Consider the following 21,026-nt stretch of genomic DNA (forward strand, 5'->3'; position numbering starts at 1 on the left):
GAAAGAAAATATGTGAGGGTGAGTGATGGAAATTTATGTTATGGGGCAGAGCTTGCAAAAGTAATGGGAAAAATTGGAGAGGGATTGGTAAATTGGATAGAAAAGATCAGAGAAGGTGGACCAAAATGGCATGGGAAGATTAGTGGATTTATGTACCATGGGTGGTAGTAAGGGATTGGAGTGGATGGAGGGAGTCATGCACCATGGGAATGGAGGGCAGTATCTTGCCCCATCACCAGGCACTAGGGGTTTTGGATCAGGCCTATGTATATGGCACTCTTTATACATCGTTAAGAGAAGCACATACAGGGGAGTCAGCTTCACTGAGATGCATATAAATGTACTCAGGAAGGACCAGGATGATAGTCCCATTGAACACTGTGGCTAAAACTGACAAGAATTGAATTAGGCCGCATTCTCACATTGATGAGGAGTGCAGTTAAAGAGTTAACTGCAATTGCTGAATTCTGTCTGGTCCCATGGAGTATGATTTGACAACCTGGAATTTCTGGGCAATCTCAGTCAAACTACTGTGGCTAAATGGCATATAACTGTTGATTCTGGTTCAATGTTGTTTGCATGGTGTAGTAGTTAGAGTGCTGGACTAGGAGATTCGGGGAGACCCAAGTTCAAATCCCCATTCAGCCATGAAACTAGCTGGGTGACTCTGGGCCAGTCACTTCTCTCTCAGCCTAACCTACTTCACAGGGTTGTTGTGAGCAGAAATTTAAGTATGTAGTACACCGCTCTGGGCTCCTTGGAGGAAGAGTGGGACATAAATGTAAATAATGATTTAAAATAATAATAATGGCATCCATTTGATCAGGACTGCCTGGAAATTCTGAGTTCTCATGTCATGCTCCATGGGAGCATTTGGGACTCAGCGATTGAGTTTAACTCTTTAACTGTGCTCCTCATCATTGTGAAGCTACAGCCTTACTATGGTAAAATATTCATGCTACTGATCTTGCAGCAGAAACATTCTGATAAAGATGAGACTAGTCTTCAGTGGGGTTGTGCATGAGCCAATTTGGCGCCTCCTTTAGGAAGCAACGAACTGGTTGGGGCACCTGCAGCTGAACCAGTTAGGCAGGGTGGGGAGAAGCTCTCCTAAGGAACAGGTAAGCAGGTCTTTACTTGCTCTCCTGCTACCCCACCACTTTTCCAAGCATGGCGCTCGCTCAAGCAAAGGCCACATGCAGCTGTGGCACTGTTCCTTGCAGGTTGCACATGGCATTGGCTCATGAACATCCCTAGTCCTCAGTTTCAGCTTTGGAACTGAAATTAAGGGCTCTTCCATCCTATTTTTATAATATTCCTGTTGTTTTTGTTCCCAATATATTCCCAAGCACATTTACTGAAGAGTAAGTTCCATTGGTTTCCGTGTACTGTAGTTCTAAGGATACTTGTTAGTAAGCCCCACTGAACTCAGATAACTTGCTTCCAAGTGAATAGGCCTATGACCAGGCATTTCCAGACCTGATGGTGAAATTCTGTTCAACAGGAATTTGTTTTCACATACACTTCACATATATACTAGGGATGTACAAACTGGCTTGACCTCAAGTTCGCCATCAAACTGGTCTGGGCTGATTCAGCTTGAGGTTGAGCTGAACCCCACCCCCAAGCCAGCTAGGGGCTGGTGTAGGGGTTCTAATGTTAAAAAAAATTGTAACACTCACCCTTCCTGGGGGGCACTGCATGACAGGGTCATGCACATGGTGGGGGCACATGCGCAGCGGCCTCCAAAATGGCCACCAACAGTGCAGAGAGGCCCAGAACAGGACAACAGTGGCCCAAACTGGGCCATTGTGAGACGGGAGCAGGCTGGCAGAGGGAGGGGGAACCACCGGAACCCTGCCCCCCCCCACACACAGAGCTACAGCAATGCCCCAGAGGTGGTGAGTGTTTGGGGTTTTTTAAATTACATTAGAACCCCCGAACTGGCTCAAATACAAGTCAAGCTGGTGGGTCTGTTCAGGCAGAGGGAAGGAACCAAACATATCCAGTTCTGTTTGAGTCCAGTTCGGACTCAAATTGAACTGGGAAAATCAATCTTGTGCAAACCCCTAATATACACTGATGACCCGGGCATGCAAATGGTCAGTGCACATGTGTGGTGGCCTTCAAAATGTCCACCATGAGCAGACATGGGGCTGGGAAGGCCCATAAAGGGGCCGAACCAGCCTGAAAAGAACTGGGGGGAAGCCGGCAGGGTGCAGGGGGAACCTTCTGAGACTGCCCTCACTCCGAACTGGCTTGAGCTCATGCAGAACAGGGGTTCTAGTTTGGGGTGCCAAAACTGAACATGCCCAGACCAGTTTGAGTCTGGCTGGGACCCAAATGGAACTGGGCAAACCAGTTTTGTGCACACCCCTAATGATAGTGCTTTTGATACTATTGATCATAGTATCCTTCTGGAACCTTTGAACTTTCATATGGTGTCCCTCAGGCCTCCATATTGTCTCCGATGTTGTTTTAACATCTACATGAAACCGCTGGGAGAGATCATCAGGAGATTTAATGCAGGGTATAGATTGGGGATTCTGTTGGTGTACCAATCACCCCGCTGCCCAACTGACTCCCTAACTGAGCTGACCGAGCTGATCATGGAGTTGGTGTTGGAGTGTCCCAGGCTTCTGATCCTGGGGGACTTCAATATCCACTTTGGGGCTGGCCTGTCTGGTGTGGCTCAGGAGTTCATAGTGGCCATGACAACTATGGGTATATCCCAACTTGTATCTGAACCAACTTATGTTGCCAGCCACATGCTCAATTTGGTCTTCTGTTCGGATCAGGGGGGTGTTCCGTGGGTGGGGGATCCCATGGTTTCCCCATTGTCATGGATGGACTACTACCTGGTTAAGGTTGGTATCATGGCCACAATCTACTCCTGCAGGGGTGATGGACCAATTAGGATGGTACGCCCCCAAAGGATGCTGTACCCAGTAGAGTTCCAAAAGGCCTTGGAGGGTTTCAAAATTGGTGCTGCAGGTGATTCTGTCGATGCCCTGGTGGGAACCTGGAATAAGGTCCAGCAATCCTTCTTGCCGTATTAGGTTGGATCAGTTTCAATCTGTGATTCCTGAGGATGTGGACAAGCTGCTTTGAGCGGTGTGGTCCACCACTTGTTCTCTGGATCCTTGCCCGACTTGGCTGCTTCGATCTAGCAGGGACATTATTTGAGGAGGCCTGGTAAATATCATAAATGCATTGCTGAGGGAGGGTAAGGTGCCTCCATGCTTGAAGGAGGCAATAATTAGACCGTTTCTTAAGAAGCCTTCCCTAGATCCCTCGGCGATGGGTAATTATAGGCCAATCTCTAATCTCCCATCGTTGGGCAAGGTGATCGAGAGGGTGGTGGCCGACCAGCTCCTGGTGGTTTTGGAGGAAACTGATTATGTAGACCCATTTCAAACTGGCTTTAGAGTGGGCTATGGGGTTGAGACAGCCTTGGTCGGCCTGATACAGGGGAATCAGCAGACGGAGTGTGACTCTGTTGATTCTCTTGGATCTCTCGGCAGCGTTCGGTATCATTGACTATGACTATCATTGACTATGGTATCCTTCTGGGTCGCCTGGCGGAGTTGGGCATAGGAGGCATTGCTCTGCAGTGGTTCTGCTCCTATCTCTTGGGCAGATCCCAGATGGTGGAACTTGGTGACAGTTGCTCTTTTCAATGAGAGCTATTATATGGAGTCCCTCAGGGCTCCATTCTGTCACCAATGCCTTTCAATATTTACATGAAACCACTGGGTGAGGTCATCAGGAGATTTGGTGCTGGGTGTTATCAGTATGCTGATGACACACAAATCTACTTCTCTCTTTCATCTGCTTCATCAGAAAATGGCATTCATTCCCTAAATATCTGCCTACAGGCAGTAATGGGCTGGATGAGGGATAACAAATTGAAGCTGATTCCAAGCAAGATGGAGGTGCTCATTGTAGGGGCTCAGAATCTGAGGGATGAAATAGATCTCCCTGTGCTGGATGGGGTTACACTCCCCCGGAAGGAGCAGGTTTGCAGCTTGGGGGTACTCCTGGATCCAGGCCTCACTCTGGTATCTCAGGTGGAGGCTGTGGCCAGGAGTACTTTTTATCAGCTTCGGATGATTCGACAGCTGCGTCCATTCCTAGAGGAGGATGACCTCAGAACAGTGGTGCACCAGCTGGTAACCTCCAGGCTTGACTACTGTAATGCACTCTACGTGGGGCTGCCTTTGTATGTAGTTCAGAAACTTCAGTTAGTTCAAAATGCAGCAGCAAGGCTGGTCACTGGGGCAACCCGGAGAGACCATATTATGCCTGTTTTGAAACAGCTGCACTGGCTGCCGATGTCTCCGAGAAAAATACAAAGTGCTGGTTATTACCTTTAAAGCCCTGAATGGCTTAGGTCCAGGTTACCTTAGAGAGCACCTTCTTTGGTCTGATCCCCATCGCACGCTAAGATCATCTGAGGAGCTCCGGCTCCAGTTGCCACCGGCTCATCTAGTGGCGACCCAGAGGCGGGCTTTCTCTGTAGCTGCTCCTGGAATGTGGAATGCATTCCCTGCAGACATCCGTAATTTGAATTCTTTATTGGAATTTAGGAGAGCCCTAAAGACCTACCTGTTCGGCCTGGCCTTCCAGTGCTCTTAAATTGTTTTAAAGGGTCTTTGATGTTTGTGAACCGCCCTGAGCTATTTTGTAAGGACGGTCTAAAAATCGAACAAATAAATAATAAATAAATACATATTTTGATGACACCCAAATCTATTTCTCTGTGTCAACATCAGCAAGAGAAGGCATAACCTCTCTAAATGCCTGTCTGGAGGCTGTAATGGGCTAGATGAGGGATAACAAACTGAGGTTGAATCCAGATAAGATGGAGGTACTTATAGTGTGGGGTCGGAACTTGGGAGATGATTTTGATCTGCCAGTATTGGATGGGGTCACACTCCCTAGAAAGGAACAGGTACGAAGTCTGGGGGTGCTTCTGGATCTGAACCTCTCCCTGGTGTTTCAGGTTGAGGTGCTTTTTATCAGCCAGAGGTGCTTTTTATCAGCTTCAGCTGATTCAGCTGTGTCTATTTCTTGAGATGAACTACCTCAAAACGGTGGTAAATATGCTGGTAACCTCTAAGCTGGGTTACTGCAATAATAATAACAACAACAACAACAACAACAAAAAGCAGCTTTACTGGGAACAGCCTATATTCTGCGACAATATCTATAACAACAGCAACAACATTGACAATAAAATTCTGGCATCCCAGGTCCTTGGGAAGGACTCGATGTCTGGATAAAACAAACCAGTCAATAACACCTGTCTGGCCGTGTAAAATAATAATAATATTTCAATTTCTATACTGCCCTTCCAAAAATGTCTCAGGGCGGTTTACGCAGAGAAATAACAAACAAATAAGATGGAACCCTGTCCCCAAAGGGCTCACATTCTAAAAAGAAACATAAGACACACACCAGCAACAGTCACTGGAAGTACTGAGCAGGGGGTGGATAGGGCCAGTTACTCTCCCCCTGCTAAATAAAGAGAATCACCATGGTAAAAGGTGCCTCTTCGCCCAGTTAGCAGGGGTACAATGTGATCTTTGTGGGGCTGCCTTTGTACGTAGTCCAGAAACTGCAGTTGGTCCAGAATGCAGTGGCCAGGTTGGTCTCTGGGTCATCTCAGAGAGACCATATTACTCCTGTGTTGCAAGAACTACACTGGCTGTCAGTACATTTCTGGGCAAAAAAACAAGGTTCTCGTTATTACCTATAAAAACCTAAACAGATTAGGCCCTGAATATTTAAGAGAATGTCGTCCTCACCATGAGGCCTACCACCTGTTAAGATCATCTGGAGAGGTTTGTCTGAGGTTGCCACCAACTAGTATGGTGGCTACTCGGGGATGGGCCTTCTCCGTTGCTGCCCCTGGACTTTGGAATGTGCTCCCTGTTGAAATAAGAGCCTCTCCATCTTTGGCAACTTTAAAAAGGCACTGAAGACACATTTATTCACCCAGGCTTTTAATTAGATTTATAGTTTTAATATTTTAATGTTGAGTTTTAAATGATTTTAATGTAATGTTTAAATGATTTTAATTGTAAATCACCCAGAGATGCAAGTTTTGGGTGGTATAGAAATATGTTAGTTAGTTAGTTAGATAGATAGATAGATAGATAGATAGATAGATAAATGTGTGTGAAATTATGCATGGAATAGAGAGAGTGGACAGAGAAATTTTTCACCCTCTCTCACAACACAAGAACTAGGGGTCATCCCATGAAACTGAAGGCAGGGAAATTTAGGTCCGACAAATGGAAATACTTTTTCACACAGCACATAATTATCTATGGAATTCTCTGGCATGGGATGTAGTGATTGCCAGCCGCTAGCTTGGATGGCTTTAAAAGGGGCTTAGACAAATTCATGGAGGACAGGTCTATCAATGGCTACTAGTCTGGTGGCTATAGGCAGAGCTGTTCTCATGTCTTACATTGCACATTCCCAGGTGAAGAATAGCAACAAGGTTATTAAGCTCTCAAAATCATGATTTATTCTTTCAAGAATGAATGAATGAATGAATGATCCAGTACAGGACTATTGGATGTGAAAATAGCCCTTTGTGTATGTGCTGTTACTAGATTAAAAAATACAGGAGCGGTTTGAAAATCAACTAATGTATAAGCTTCAACAAAATGATTACAGGCAGTACAGGATTTTAGACAACCTGAATCAAGACAAACAATACTTAAGAGATTTGTAAATTTTCCTCTGTAATTTTTTTAATTTCAAAAATATGTACATACATTGCATTAACAATGCAAATGGTTCCAAAATTCAGACAAAATCTCCATACTTAGCGGGGGGGGGGGGATCTAGTTTTTTAAAAAGAACATTTGTGGGCTGCTAAAGTAAGTAAACTGAAGAGCCATTTTTCAATATCTGGAGGGTATTTACATTTCCAATTTTGTAAAATAATGCATTTAGCCACCAAAAAGACCCTAGTAAGCCATTTCCATTAATTAAGGGTTATTCTTTCTACATTTCCATTAATTAAGGGTTATTCTTTCTACACCGGAAGGCAATTCCAACAAAACTGAAATAGGATCTAGAAGATATTCCCTTGCTATGACTAAATTGACATAGTCACTTATCTTTTTCTATAATGGAGATATTACATTACAGTTAAGGAAAAGATGTAAGAGTCCCACCTCTCATTCTCCAACATTTGTCAGACTTGCTCAACCCACATTCACAAAGTCTAATCAGAGTCCAATAAGAACAAAAACCCTAATTTTTGTTGGACCACCGTAGGCTTCAGATCATAAGATATTTGGCAGTTTCAGCCCAAATCATACCGCATTGATTAGGGGTGTGTATGGAACTGGCTGACCGGTTCTTCTTGAGTCCAAACCAGACCAGGCCAGTTTGGTCCGGCGCCACCTCAACCTCCCCCCAGTTCTTTTCAGTCTGTGGGGGTTCATGGACCAAATAGTTAAAAAAAACCTTACTCCTCTGGGGGACTTCTCCAAGGTGGAGAAGTCCCCCTCCCCCCGCTGGCCTCTATTATTGTACATATTGCCCAGTTTGGGTGGTCTCTGGCTCTTTCCAGGCCTTTCCCCTGGCGCGGTGGCCATTGGAGGCCACCGCGCATGCGTAAATGGCCCCTGTGTGGCCTTATAGGGTTGTTGAAAGGGACATTGAGAACATACTTTGAACACTGCAAAATACTACTACTGCGACAAATATTTATATACCCCTCTCAACCTAAGTTCTCAAAGGGTTTACATAGTAAAATAAATAATAAATAAATAAGGTGGTCCCCTCTCCCCAAAAGGCTCACAATTTAAAAAGAAACATAAGGCAGATACCAGCAACAGCTACTGGAGGGATGCTGTGCTGGGGCTGGATAGAGCCAGTTGCTCTCCCCTTTGCTCAGTATAAGAGAACTGCCACTCTTTGCTCAGTTAGCAGTTAGTATAAATAAATGCTATACATAAATGCTAATTATTATTATTGTTATTATTTATTGTTATTGGGAAAAAGATTTGATCCAGCAACCATCCCCCCCACCCCACCGCCCAATACGATAGTTAAGCAGGTGCTCAGTTTTGTCCTAAACATATGCTTATAGGGTCAGGTCTAATAATAAGCATGGGATCCCTCCAAAAGTGAACACTGTTAACTAAATATCTAGGAAAATATGTCCACGTGCACAATGTACTGCAGGGTTTATCTGCTAAATTCAGCACATAAGAACTCATGGCTCAGAAAACTGCCAGAAAGAAAAGGGAATGCCTGACAGACGAGACCCTGGTTCTGTTTCACTGGCTGTAGACTCAGAAATGTTTTCAGCATTGAAATCCCAACCCAAAGAATGTCTCCTAAATAACTCATCCACAGCATGGGGAACAAACGAGAGCGAGAGCCGCAGCAAGGAGCACCTTGATAATGGTAAAATCAAGGTTGCTTGTCCAGATATATTTTGAGGTCATAAACTTGTGAAAGGCAGTTTTTCAAAACCCAGAAAGAAGTTTTCTCTGCTACAGACAGATCCTATGTAAAGGATTTGTCTAAAGAGGGATAAAGCTCACAACACTGGCCGGAAACAAGACCAGTTGGAGGGAGTGCTATTGTCCATCACAAAGGTAAGGAAGATGCAGCATTTGGTACAGTTTGCTTAGCAATTAAAAAAAGGCAGTGGTGATACAAATTGAGAGTCCATGTTCTTGCAATGAGTGCTCAGACTCAATTGAGTTACTAAAGGGGGAAAAAATAACTTGATTGCTCATTCATTTTTCAGCTTAACATTGCAGCAGTGCAGGCAGAAAGATTGCATATTGGCTTGGTGTTTCAGAGATGCACTTCTTCTCAAGAACAGGAGATGCACACCCATCCCAGTGCCATAATATATGGACAAGTGGACCATATGCACCAGAGATATTTTAGTGTTGACACCATTCCTGTGGAACTCTCTTTCAAGGGGAAAAAATGGTTCCATTTCCTCCCCCAGTTTTGGTGGCCCAGTAACAAATTAGACATTTCAATTTTTCCACAGCTTCAAAATATGACTAACAATTTACTCTGTTTAGGAGCTCATTCTGGATGTAGATTTCAAAGTAACAACAGTGCAGTTTATTGCTTTTTAATTGTTCATACATCCTCTGCCATTACAAGATAAAAATTTTATGCATGTATTTAGATTGTTTTAATTCCATCTTGTCCCAAAGGCTAAGGGCAGCTTGCAATTTGAAAACAAAAGCCAAAGAGGGGGAAATATTTTGAATGCTTTATGTTTTAATAAAGAAAAGAAAGAAAATCCCCCTCAGCAATCATCACATACTTTTGATTTTAGTACAGCAGCTTTTCCCAAAGTATACCACTTTTTTGCCTTGACACTGGCATCACAGTCCACAGCTTTGCTTTCCAGTATCTTATAATCTCACCCATTCCTCTCTCCAGCTTTGTTTGTCATTGTTTCAGCAATTTTAAGGCAATTCCCACCTGTAAAGTTTTCACTCTAGCCTCTAAAAGCCAAATACGGCTGACTGAGAATCGACCTACAGCTATAAGTTGTTTAAGATCATTTTGCTGCCGTTGTCTTAAAGCCCGTAACAGCTTCCATTGTTGTTTGACATTCAAGCTGCGTTGACAATTCAACCCACTTTTGGATATGCTTCCAGGCAGTTCTGAGAATTCCATGCTATGTAAAGGTGCTGCAGAAATTATTTCTGTAGTCACTGAATCCCTCTCTTACATTGATTCATTTTCTTGTGATGAAAAGTTTGCAACAGCACTAGAAATATTTCTCTTTTCTTTCTTCAGCTAAATGCATGGTGGGAGCACAGAAGCCTGTCCAAACACAAAGCATTAAAGTTGACTTGGTGAGGAAAATTGTTGCGATATATGTGACCAAAACCTTTAATCCCTCTGACATTCAAAAAACAGGATACTGCACTCACAGACAGCATTCTGAGAACACACTTAGCATACCTGCCCTGGAGCCGATGTGCTCAAAATCCTCACTCACCCCCCCCACCCACTGCACTGCTCTCCAAACTTATAGCATTTGTCTGCAGAAACAAATGTTGTAAGAAGGATGGCAGCTGTTTTCATGATTGGAAGGCTGCAACACCCAAGAGTGCTCTTGAGAAGCTGTATGTTAGTACATCACATACATCCCCCCCCCCACCGCTTTTAACATCTGAAGAGGACTCTAGCTACCAATCTAACACTTCTGTCCCCTGGTGTAATATTGAATGGAAATTCTCTATGTCCTGATGTCATATTCTGCAATTCTCTGCCTCTCTGCCAACATCAAACAATAACTTCAGTGGGAAAACACAGAACATCATGATGCCATAGTGTGGGAAATCCTAGAAGAAGGATTCAAAGTGATATATGGCTGCCATTATTTGCTGCAGCATCATACCTAGTTTGGCCCTCCAGGTACAAATGTTTCTTAGGTTGTTGCACAAGTGCACTCCTGCACAATGTCACTGGGGCTTCTTTTATATGCACATCAGCCCCAGCAGGTCATGAACACCAGTGTTTCACTGCACAGCATGTGGCCACTCTCATCTGAATCTTTTTGCTGAAGGTCAAAGTAGACAATACACAGGAGAGATGCAAACCACCTCCTGACTGGTTTTTTAATGGAAAAAACCAGTCTTGGAGGCTGTAATGGAGTTCTTGGGGCATCTAAAGGTTAATGTTTAAGTCAGTAATAAGTCTAGGGGAGCTTTTGTCAGTTCCAACTTCATCCTTTTTATATCCTTTCCCCCATATAATTATTTGTGCACACTAATGCACATCTATGGATCTTTGTGAATGTGCATGTTAAGGACCTGTCCACAGGAGACAAATCTGAGGGTGTGTCCTTATGAACTCTCTACTGATACTGATTGGTCCAACCATATGAGCAAGAAGTCTGGGAAAGTGAAGGTGGAGATGTCATACTCTGGCTATGTTGTTATTTTCCAAGATAATGAAACCACAAAGCATTGAAGCTCTATCAGCTCGAAGTCTCTTTGGTAGTCTATTATAGTGAATTCAGTTCTTAATAAGATGGCTAATTCAGAATTCTGGGCTAGAAAAGCAAGGAATTCCCTTGAGAAATGTTGACATTCTTATTGAACCTCTTTCTGCTACCTTTGCAATTCTAGGATTGAAAATCTGAGCAGTTGTCTGAGCAAGAACCTACAAATTAACCTCAACAATTCACTTTAGGAGAACTTGGGAGGAAGCTTTGTCTCAGACTTCACACACAAATAATCAGGTTTCTTATGTTACCCACAAGGTGCTTCAGATAATATACTTTATGTTGTAAGTGTTAACATGAATATGGGTGGAAAAGGCTACCTTGGGGATAATTAAATGTTATTTTGGGCATGGAGTATGTTACTTATGCAAGAAAACCCTTTAGTCCTCTTCTATTAACACAGTTACTCCTATGTAAAAAATTCCACCCACAGTGAACTCTTTGTTCCTAAAAGATTATCACCTTGGCAACCATATTGATTTTTGTGTGAGCAGCCAGTGCATTAAAGCAAATTAAGGGGCTTATAAGTGCTACATACGTGCCAATGTGAACCATGCATTCTGTGATGAGAATCTAAAAATATGGACAGATGGCAAAAATCTTTTACTCTGGATTGATTAACCTGGGATAATTCCTGCTTCCTCATTCTCACCATATATTTACCAGAGTTTAATAGAATCACCATCTCATAGGTCTATCTACATTTGAAGTAGGGTTTCCAACCAATTAACGTCTGGTGAGGTTTCTTTGTCATCTTCAGACCATACAAGCGATTCATTTGTCTACCCTTAATTTTTCTCTCTAACTTTCCCATGATAACATACTGAGTTGTTGACTTTACAATCACAATACAAACAAGAGAGAGAAAGTAGCACTGACAGTTGTCAAACTCTTGAAGTGTGTTGCTGATGATCTCAAGCTTGATGGGAATATAGCCACAGATATATGATTGCCGGTGACTGGGTTCAAGAGGTTGTTTATTTCTGTCATATATTGTCTGAGGAGAGTTATTACAGATTCTTTTCTGCCCCTGATGGGAGACACAGGAAATGATCCTGGGTTAACTTTTCTTATCAACATTTCAAGATCAAGGCTGCAATCCTATGCACACTTATCTAGGAGTAAATCATATTGAACACAGCAGGACTTCCATGTCAGCATGCCTAGGATTGCACTGTTAGATATTCATAAAGAACTGGGTGAGCTGGTTCATGGACTGTTTTAATCCCATTCTGGTTCTCTGGGCCTTAATGTGATGTGTTAATTGCCTTAATCTGGGCATCATCTAATGTACATTTTAGAGATAAAGTATTATGGAGAAACTCCACAGGCCAAGAGGTATTAGGAGAAGAATCAGATGAAAAATTGTCCTTGGTGATCTGCATCCACTACCTTGGAAGAGGATCCTTCTAGATTCTATAAACATTTATCTGACTGTAAAACAGACAAGGCCTTGATTGTGTGCTTCTCCCTCTGTCCTGTGTGTCATCTCCACAGACAATCTCTGAATATCTCCCTCCCTGCCCCCCGATGTGTTCTTTTTAACAATGTTTTTATGCAGTGGACACAAGTAGGATCAATCAAGAAGTTTACCATGATCATAAAGTGGCCCTTCCAAGGTGTTTAATGAGGGCAGAAGAAAAAGTTGCTTTTTAAAGAAGATGGTAAGACGTTTGTTGGGAAAGCAGAAACACATATTAGGAATTCTTGTTTTTTAGGGTTAAGGAAATAAATTAACCAAGACAGGTAAGTAATTGTCTTCAGACCTTGACCTTCCCCCATCAATCTGCTAGTAGCAAGAAATGTAAGGGCCATTGTGGAACCACAATGGAATAGGCCTACGGTTCTGCTAACGTGATGTGAGAATGCGGGGTACCGGAGCCAGGTGTGACGAAGGAACTGAGGATTCAGAATTGGAACTCCAATCTGAACCTTCAGGTTGCAGTGAGTTTCGTCGCCCCAAACTTTCTAGGTTCTAGGCAGCCTGCGGTATGTCCAAATTTGGAACTGCAGGCTGCTGGCCCTGGAACCAGAGTTGAGGGAGGAAGGTCCTCCCTCAACTCTGTCATGATTGGCTGTGTGAGCTGGCCTTCAGTAAAGAAGGAAGCCCACACAGCCACCTCCCCTGCCTATCTGCAGTCTCTCTGACTGCAGAAAGGCTGCTCTCCTAAATGTCTGAATTCGGTCCGGAGAGTGGAGGGAGGGGATGGAATCATGGGTCCATTGTCAGTGGCTACCAGTAGTTTAGGAGATTAACATTACCTATCCCCACTTACATGGGAATAAATGCCAATAAACACAGTCAGTGAGCCATTGTTTTGCGCAAATATGCATAGAATTTGACTGTGTGAAACTTAATAAAACTTAATAAAAGAATAGTCCAAATAAGGCACATGATAGAATTATAATGCTGAAGCTAGGCAGGTCTAGCAGTGGAAGCTGCCTGAATAAAAGGCTGCCTAGGGACCATATGTAAACTGCTCTGAGCTCCCTGGAAGAGAGGTATAAGTGTAATAAATAAATTAAGAGGATTTTGCTCAGTAAAGAAACTGACATTCCAAAAATGTAGCCAGAAGCAGAGAAAACAGTCCAAGTTCCATTGCCTGCCAAGTTCCAGAAGCCCATAATTTCCAATAGATCCACTCTGTCAATAATTTACTAATATCAGGTGTGCTGCTATGAATAAATGAAATGTCTTTCACTGGATGTCCTGCATATCTTGCATATCTTGGTAACTAAAAATCCATTTCGATTCTGAATTCTTGTTCATAGCTATACGTGCATTTACAGTGTATCTTAACACTCTAACGTTATTTCTCCTACCTTCTGCATGAGATTTACTCTTCTTCTCCCCCACCTGGAACTTAGGACTTATTTTGTTTGCATCAGCACTCTTTTTCAATCTCTACTCTCTCTGTGTGTTTTCTCTATTATTTTTTCCCTGTGGCAATGAAATCTGGCAACCATTCACAACTATTTTGCAAAAATAGCTGTATTTGCTTTTTCTTATATAGAAGTTCCTTTCCCCAGTTATGTCCACCTGTGAGCTGTAATATAGTTGCAAAGATGGCTTGACTTTTCATCAAAAGGTTAACTGCAAGCTGAAATCCTCTGGGATTCACTGTTTGTTCCTATGGACATTCCCCACCCCCCCATCTTTAATACTGGCCATGATTTTTTGTGTTCCATGTACTTTTCTTTGCCATGGCTTTGCTACGAAGGCTTCTGTTCTGCAATATTTTTTTAAAATGGAAATATTACACTACATGCTCTTGTAGAACTGAGTCCACTCCTCTGCTTTGTATCTTCCTTGCCCCCTTATATATTCTACTACATCAGTATTTAGAAAGGGGGATGAGGGGCATAAGTCACATTAAGTGGTACAGTGGGGAAATGCTTGACTAAAAAGCAGAAGGTTGCCGGTTCAAATCCCCAGTGGTACTTTATCGGGCAGCAGCTATATAGGAAGATGCTGAAAGGCATCATCTCATACTGCGTGAGAGGAGGCAATGGTAAACCCCTCCTGGATTCTACCAAAGAAAACCACAGGGCTCTGTGGGTGCCAGGAGTGACACTGACTTGACAGCACACTTTACCTTACCTTTATGGGGGGCATAGTGCACTACAGAGTTGTGTATACTCATGGAATATCTACATGTAACCATGTAAGGCTGAAATTAGGGATGAATCTCTGTTTCCATTCCATCCAAATTTAACCCATTTTCTTTTTATTTATGTTTTACTATTTTCTTTGAAAGATACCAAGATTTTTATTTTACACCCAAAAACCCTGCTTTTAAATACTTCCCTCCTTAAGTACTGTCATGTATTTCCTACCCAAACAGCTGGTGCAGTAATACATTGCAAAGTACACATTTAAATGCAAATGTCCAGAATAGAAATTGATGTATTTTATAAAACCCGATCTGCCAAAGAGTGGGAGGCATCTGAAACCATGTTCCCCAGCACAAATTTCAGCAAGACAGGAATTTGGCCAACAGCCTTAGTTGTTCTAGGCTTAGGGAAGTAAGCCCCATTCATCTATGTAAACACGCATAGTACAAATAGTGTAAGCACTGTATAGCTGCAACTTTATAAATCTGAACGAACTGATCAATGAGATTTGCTTCCAAATAAACATGGTTACAATCAGATTATATGAAGTTACTTGTGTACTTACTGTAATTCTGAGGAGCAATGCTCAGGAACACACAATTTCCCCACTGTGCTAATGAGCTTTTCCCAGTTGTTCAACTGCAGAAGGTACATTAGCCAAAATCCATTTTTCATGAGAAAATGAAACAGCCTTTCTCCCCCACCTATAGATGAAACAGCTAACTCAGACTTGGAAATCGTCCTCACCTACTCACCTGTGGTGAATAAAAAATCCTCCAGGTGATCAAGCAGATTTTTTTTTTAATAAACCAGGCGCGCTTCCCCCCTCTTTCAGACTTCGGACTAGCCATAAATAGCTTATGCTGGTATATGCAGGCATATTGTCTATGTTAACAGTCTGGGAAATCCTTGTACACATCTGTGAGCAACCCTGGCACTATGTCAGTTCACTCCCATCACAATATTTGTGACAACTGAACTGTAGTAGTGGGAGAGAAATAGCCACCTACTGGAAACCTGTTGACACCATTTTGACTGATAAATGTCTGTGTACATACACCACAATCAACAGACCATGAAATATACCCCTCATACATGTGCCAATCTTCTTTCCCCCACCTCCCTTCTTGTCTATCTCTTCTCTGATTCACCCTTGGGTGACAGTGGTCCTTGTGCAATGGTCAGACAGCTGTGTGGCCTTGTCATCTCCCATGTACTTCAAAGAACATATGAGCTGGTTGGAACCTCATGATGCCCAATTGCATGGAGGCCTTATTTGCACAACCCAACCCACCATTGCATGAGTGGGTACTGGATGTTCACATATTCTTGGAAGAGCAGAAGGAGAATGAGTAGTTTCATTTCCTCATATGAACGGAGACTTACCCTTTCCTCCTTACCACTTCTCACCTGTCTCCCCTGTCCTCACCTGTCCCTCTTCTCCCTCCCTCCCTGTTCTCTGGCATATGCTGTGTGTTTGCCTATCTTTCTTCTCTTGCCTTCTTAATACATGCTCTGTTTCTGGCAAGGGAACATAGCATTTGCCAGCTTGGCAAACTTTAGGATCAGACTGCTACTTATGCTGCCTCACTGAATGAAAAGGTCAGATCCTTGTCTTTAATTGCTGTCTGCTAAATGGGTCATATGTCCCCCTTTTCACCTTCGCAAGTGTTTCGAATTGAATGCAAAATTAGAATGCCTTTAGGACAGAGAGATTTTCATATGGCTAAAGTTGGGTTAGCAGCCTTTATGTTGGATTTCTAAGTGTTTGATTGCCTGTCTGAATCTTTTAGTGGAAGGGGTGATTGAGGTTTATACCATAATGAATGGGAAATAGGAGCACATTGTTATGTGGCAATATACTCTTGGCAACCACAGAAACAGAGTACATTGAAGCCACAAAGAGATGGCATTTAGAGGGATTTCAAACATACTTGCTTCTCCCAGACATAAATAGAAGGGACTTTAGGAATTGTTTATGCAGATACACAAAGCTGGTAAATGGGCTAGAATTTGGATTACATGGAGTGGTGTTGTTCTGATATGGGGGAGGGGGATATTATCAGCTGACAATCAATTGTATTTCTTTAGCTTAAAAAGCAGCAGAAACTCTGAGGCCTCCGGATGAAAACAACACTATTTAACGAAAGCATGTTCAAAATTGCTGCAGTTTGGCCTGACTTCATAGAGAAAGACAGCACTTGAAAAACTATGAGAGGACAAAAGAGTGGCTGGGGAGAAGCTAAAGTGGCCAACTGCATATCTGACTGTACTGGCATGGATAAAATTGCCTGCTCATCACTGAAATGTCCCATCTAGCCAAGAGTTAGATATCAATCTCGGGCTAATTTCTTTACATGCAATATACTGTTCCTCTGAGTCAAATTGTATTTATTATTATTGTTAAATTCTATCTATCTATCTATCTATCTATCTATCTATCTATCTATCTATCATATTTATATACCACATGATATGTGTATCCTTGGTGTACACAATTTAAAACACAGCAATTATAAAACAGTGTAACTTGGGTGATCAATTGAGTGGATTTAATTTGGCCTTCTATCTTCGGGTAGTTACGATTCCTGAATATAGATGAGCCATGACACTGGCCAGGTTAGATGTTCTTCCGTCTGCAGTCCTGTTTGGCAGATATGCAGGAATTCCTTTGGCAAATCGTGTTTGTCCTTGTGACATGGGCTGTGTTGAAACAATAGCACATGCCTTTTTACATTGTAGTTTTTATGATGAAGCCAGAGGGAAGTTACTTTCTCCTCTCTTGATAAATCTTAATGGAAGAGAAGATGATGTCTTATTGAGGTTTTTATTTTCTTTATGCGATGAAGATAAAATTAGAACTGTGGCAAAATATTGTTATATTCTCTGCAAAACACGCTCTAATGTTTAGTTCATGTTTGAAATGTTTGTATTTGTAAAATTGCTGGTCAAATGACTGAATAAATATTATGTATGTATGTAAAACAGTGTAAAAACAACTAAGACAAGAGTAAAAACAGTTAAATCAATTTCATGGAATAAAAACTATTAAGCAGTTTAAAATTAATTTTAATTAAAAGCTGGAAAAAACAGGTGTGTCAATGGTCTTTTAAAAAGCCATCAGAGATGGAGGTGCTCTTGTTTTGACAGGGAGTGTATTCCAAGTTCCTGGACAGCCACAGAGAAGGCCTGGTCCCGAGTCACCACTGAAGGAGCTGATAGCAACCTTAATCAGACCTCCCCAGATGATCTTAATAGATGGCAAGGTTCATGACAAAGAAGGCGCTTTCTTAAGTAATTTGGACCCAAGCCATTCAGGGCTTTAAAGGTCATAACCAGCACTTTGTATTTTGCTTGGAAACATATCGGCAGCCAGTGAAGTTCATATATATAAGTGGGCTTACTTAAAGCAAGAGATTTCCTGATCATAAGGTTATTTCAGAAGACATTTGAGTTCATATGGGAGCAGGTGTTTCTTCAGCTACCATCATCGTGTGCTGTTTAGTCAAAACCAACATTTTGAATTGTGCCCAGAAACAGACTGGAAGCCAAGAAAGATAATTTTTAACACGGGTGAATTATGTTTAGTTTGGTGAATCCCAGTTGATAGTATGGAAGCTAGAACTGGTTTACCTTTCTGACTACTATTTGATATAATGATGCAAAGGAACTGGAATGGCCATCAATATACTTCTTATCTAGGAATGGTTTGAGTTTGCAAAGAATTCACACCAGAAGTTATATCTACATATCATCTTGCTATCAGGCAGTATTTCAACTATGTATAAAGATATAGAAATGGTTGACCTTGTAAACATGAGACAATAAATACATATCAGGGTCTAATTAGATCTCCCTCCCTACTGCTTTGATATATGTCTCCTGAAAATTCTATATTTAGTTAGTTCCTCATGCTCAAGTTAGCACAGTGCATGAAAAACTGGAATGTGAAATAGCAAATCCCTGGAACAGGTCAGGTATAAATGGAATAGGGTAGCCTTAGCCAGGCCCATTTCTCAGCCTCAGTACCCTGTCTGCCAACCCAGTCCCCCCCCCCCCCCGAAAATCCATACAAACCCTTCATCAGTGCATAAGGGCTGTGTGAGCATCAGTGTTCAGAGATCTCCCTTTTCCTCTACAGCTACCTGAGTGTCCCCCAGTCTTCAGGGATATAGTTTTGGGAAGCATAAATTGCTACAGAAGGAAGGGGAGATAGCCAAAAATCATACACCCCACCAACACAAAGGAAAACTTTGGTGTATCAGCAGAGGGTTAGCCTGGATGTTGGAAACTGAGCTGTCTTACAAGAGATGTTGGAAGCTTATGGCAGGGCTGTACAACTTCAGCCCTCTGGCAGGTGTTGAACTGCAACTCCCATAATCCTTGACTATTAGCCACTGTGGCTGGTGATGATGGTAGTTGTGGTCCAAAACAGCTGGAAGGCCCAGGTTGTTCAGCCCTGGATTATGGAAAATACTTTTAATGCACTTTAATTGCTTAATAATATCATGTTTCACTGGGGTCACTATCTTGGCACCACTGAGCATGCCTTTTCTCCTTGTGCACTTGTTCTGGTCAGTTTCATTGTATCTGGGCTTCCTAAAACACTTTTATTGACTGTTAAGAGAACTGGACTTGGGGTCCAGTTTCAAACATATGTTTCATTTGCAAGGTCATCATCATTATATACATTTGAATCAGACATAAGTTTGCTTCCCCCACCCCCAGTATCAGAATTGTTGTTGTTGTTGTTATTTTCAAAGTTGCATCTTCTAGTGAAAAAACACAGTAAACTCATCAATATAAAATATCTGTTCCTAACACTGTGGTGCTAGCTAAATGTTGTTCTTTTTGCAAGCCTGTACTGACATCTGGTGGACATTGCTATCAGCAAACATAATTTAGAAATAACTTTTACCAAAAAAGGTTATCTGGTGTTTATGGCATCTGAACATTACACTCACCTCTTCCATTTGTCCCTGATTTTTCCTCTCTGCTTCTTTTGTTCCCTCAGCCACCAACTTGGGGCAGGAACTTGTGTTCTTGCTGACATTCAGGATACAAAATAAATGTATTGTAGCTCTTTTCTGGGTAGTGTGATCTCCCTCAAAGCCACCAGTGTGGCTCTGAGTGTGAAGACATTTGCCAGTCTTCATAGTACTGTTTCCAATATATGTTAGAGATCTTCTGCTCCACTGTCGTGACCAAACAGAGTCAGTGCAATGGCTTAGCACAAAACCCTCAACACTACTTTCAATTGCTTTCTTCTCCTGAAGTAAATTTCAGAGTTGTTACAGTCATGGTTTGAAGCTATTGAATGTTTTCTTCTGACAAACTTTAGATAGTAAGCTCTTGTAGGCTGTCTGTTTTGTATGAGAATCTAGAGCCCCACTCAGTCTGGTAAAATTATGCCTCTGTAACTGTGTGCAGTGGCACAAATGGATTGGAAGTCCTGCCCCCAACTAGGGATGTGCACAAAACTAGTTTGCCTGGTTCAGTTCAAGTCTGAACCAGACTTGAACTGGACTGGGCATGTTCGGTTTTGGCATGTTCAGAGGGGCCCAGCTTGATTTGAATTTGAACCAGTTTGGGCCCAGTTTGGGGGTTCCAGGGATGGTCAATTAAAACAAAAACCTGAACCAGCCCCAGACCAGCCTGTGGGGGGAGGGGGTTGGCTCACCCTCAAGCCAAACCAGGCCAGTTTGAGTGTGAGGTGGTTCGACCTTGAGCCAGCTCGCACATTCCTGTTGTCTTGACTGCTCATGCTTAGGGCAGAGTTTGTCTGAATAGGGAACACCGTATCCATGATGGTGGAAGCTTCCATGATTGCAAAGTGGGGGCAAACTAGCATCTCAGCAATGGAAGCACCCACCATCGCAGATAGGGTAATTGCCTATTCAGACAAACCCCACTCTTAGCATGAGTGGCAGGGAGCAACAGTGATTGATGATTCAGGGCAGGACTTGCTACCCATCTGAACCACTGTACACAGTTACAACAGTGTGATTCTAAATAGTGTGTGATTCTAAATATTTCTGAATAGGGCTATATAAAAATAAAACCAATACTGATAATGTGACTTGTCCAATAACTGTACCATAAATGGGTGTGTGTGCATTTTGGGGTCTTGCAGTTTGTGATTTATTTATTTCTGTGCAAATTCCAATGGGAGATGTAACAAGCCATCCACCTGATGTTTCATGTATGTTGAGTAAGTTCTTAGCACCATCTGCTGGCAATATGTGAAAAGACCATTGCCGTTCAAGTTAGAATAGCAATAGCATTGCAAAGATGCATCTTTTTAAAAACAGATTGCCAGCAGATGGCACTAAGAACTTAAACAATGCACTTGAATGATGTGGATGGCTTGTTGTATCTCCCACCA

At 42.3% G+C, this 21,026-nt stretch overlaps 1 long non-coding RNA gene across 2 annotated transcripts in view; it reads left to right on the plus strand.

Moving 5' to 3' along the window:
* Positions 1-17,731, plus strand: part of LOC128350397 (uncharacterized) — a 57,240-nt gene extending 39,509 nt beyond the window's left edge. Inside the window, exons 5-7 of one of the 2 annotated variants that reach the window (XR_008319307.1) lie at positions 9,811-9,869; positions 11,151-11,284; positions 16,733-17,731. This is a non-coding gene — a long non-coding RNA (uncharacterized LOC128350397). The remainder of the gene's footprint in view (positions 1-9,810; positions 9,870-11,150; positions 11,285-16,732) is intronic. The other variant, XR_008319308.1, reaches the window with a different exon arrangement.
* The last annotated feature ends 3,295 nt before the right edge of the window (positions 17,732-21,026 follow it).

Source organism: Hemicordylus capensis, chromosome 3 (assembly GCF_027244095.1).
Source record: "Hemicordylus capensis ecotype Gifberg chromosome 3, rHemCap1.1.pri, whole genome shotgun sequence".
NCBI classification, from domain to species: Eukaryota; Metazoa; Chordata; class Lepidosauria; order Squamata; family Cordylidae; genus Hemicordylus; species Hemicordylus capensis.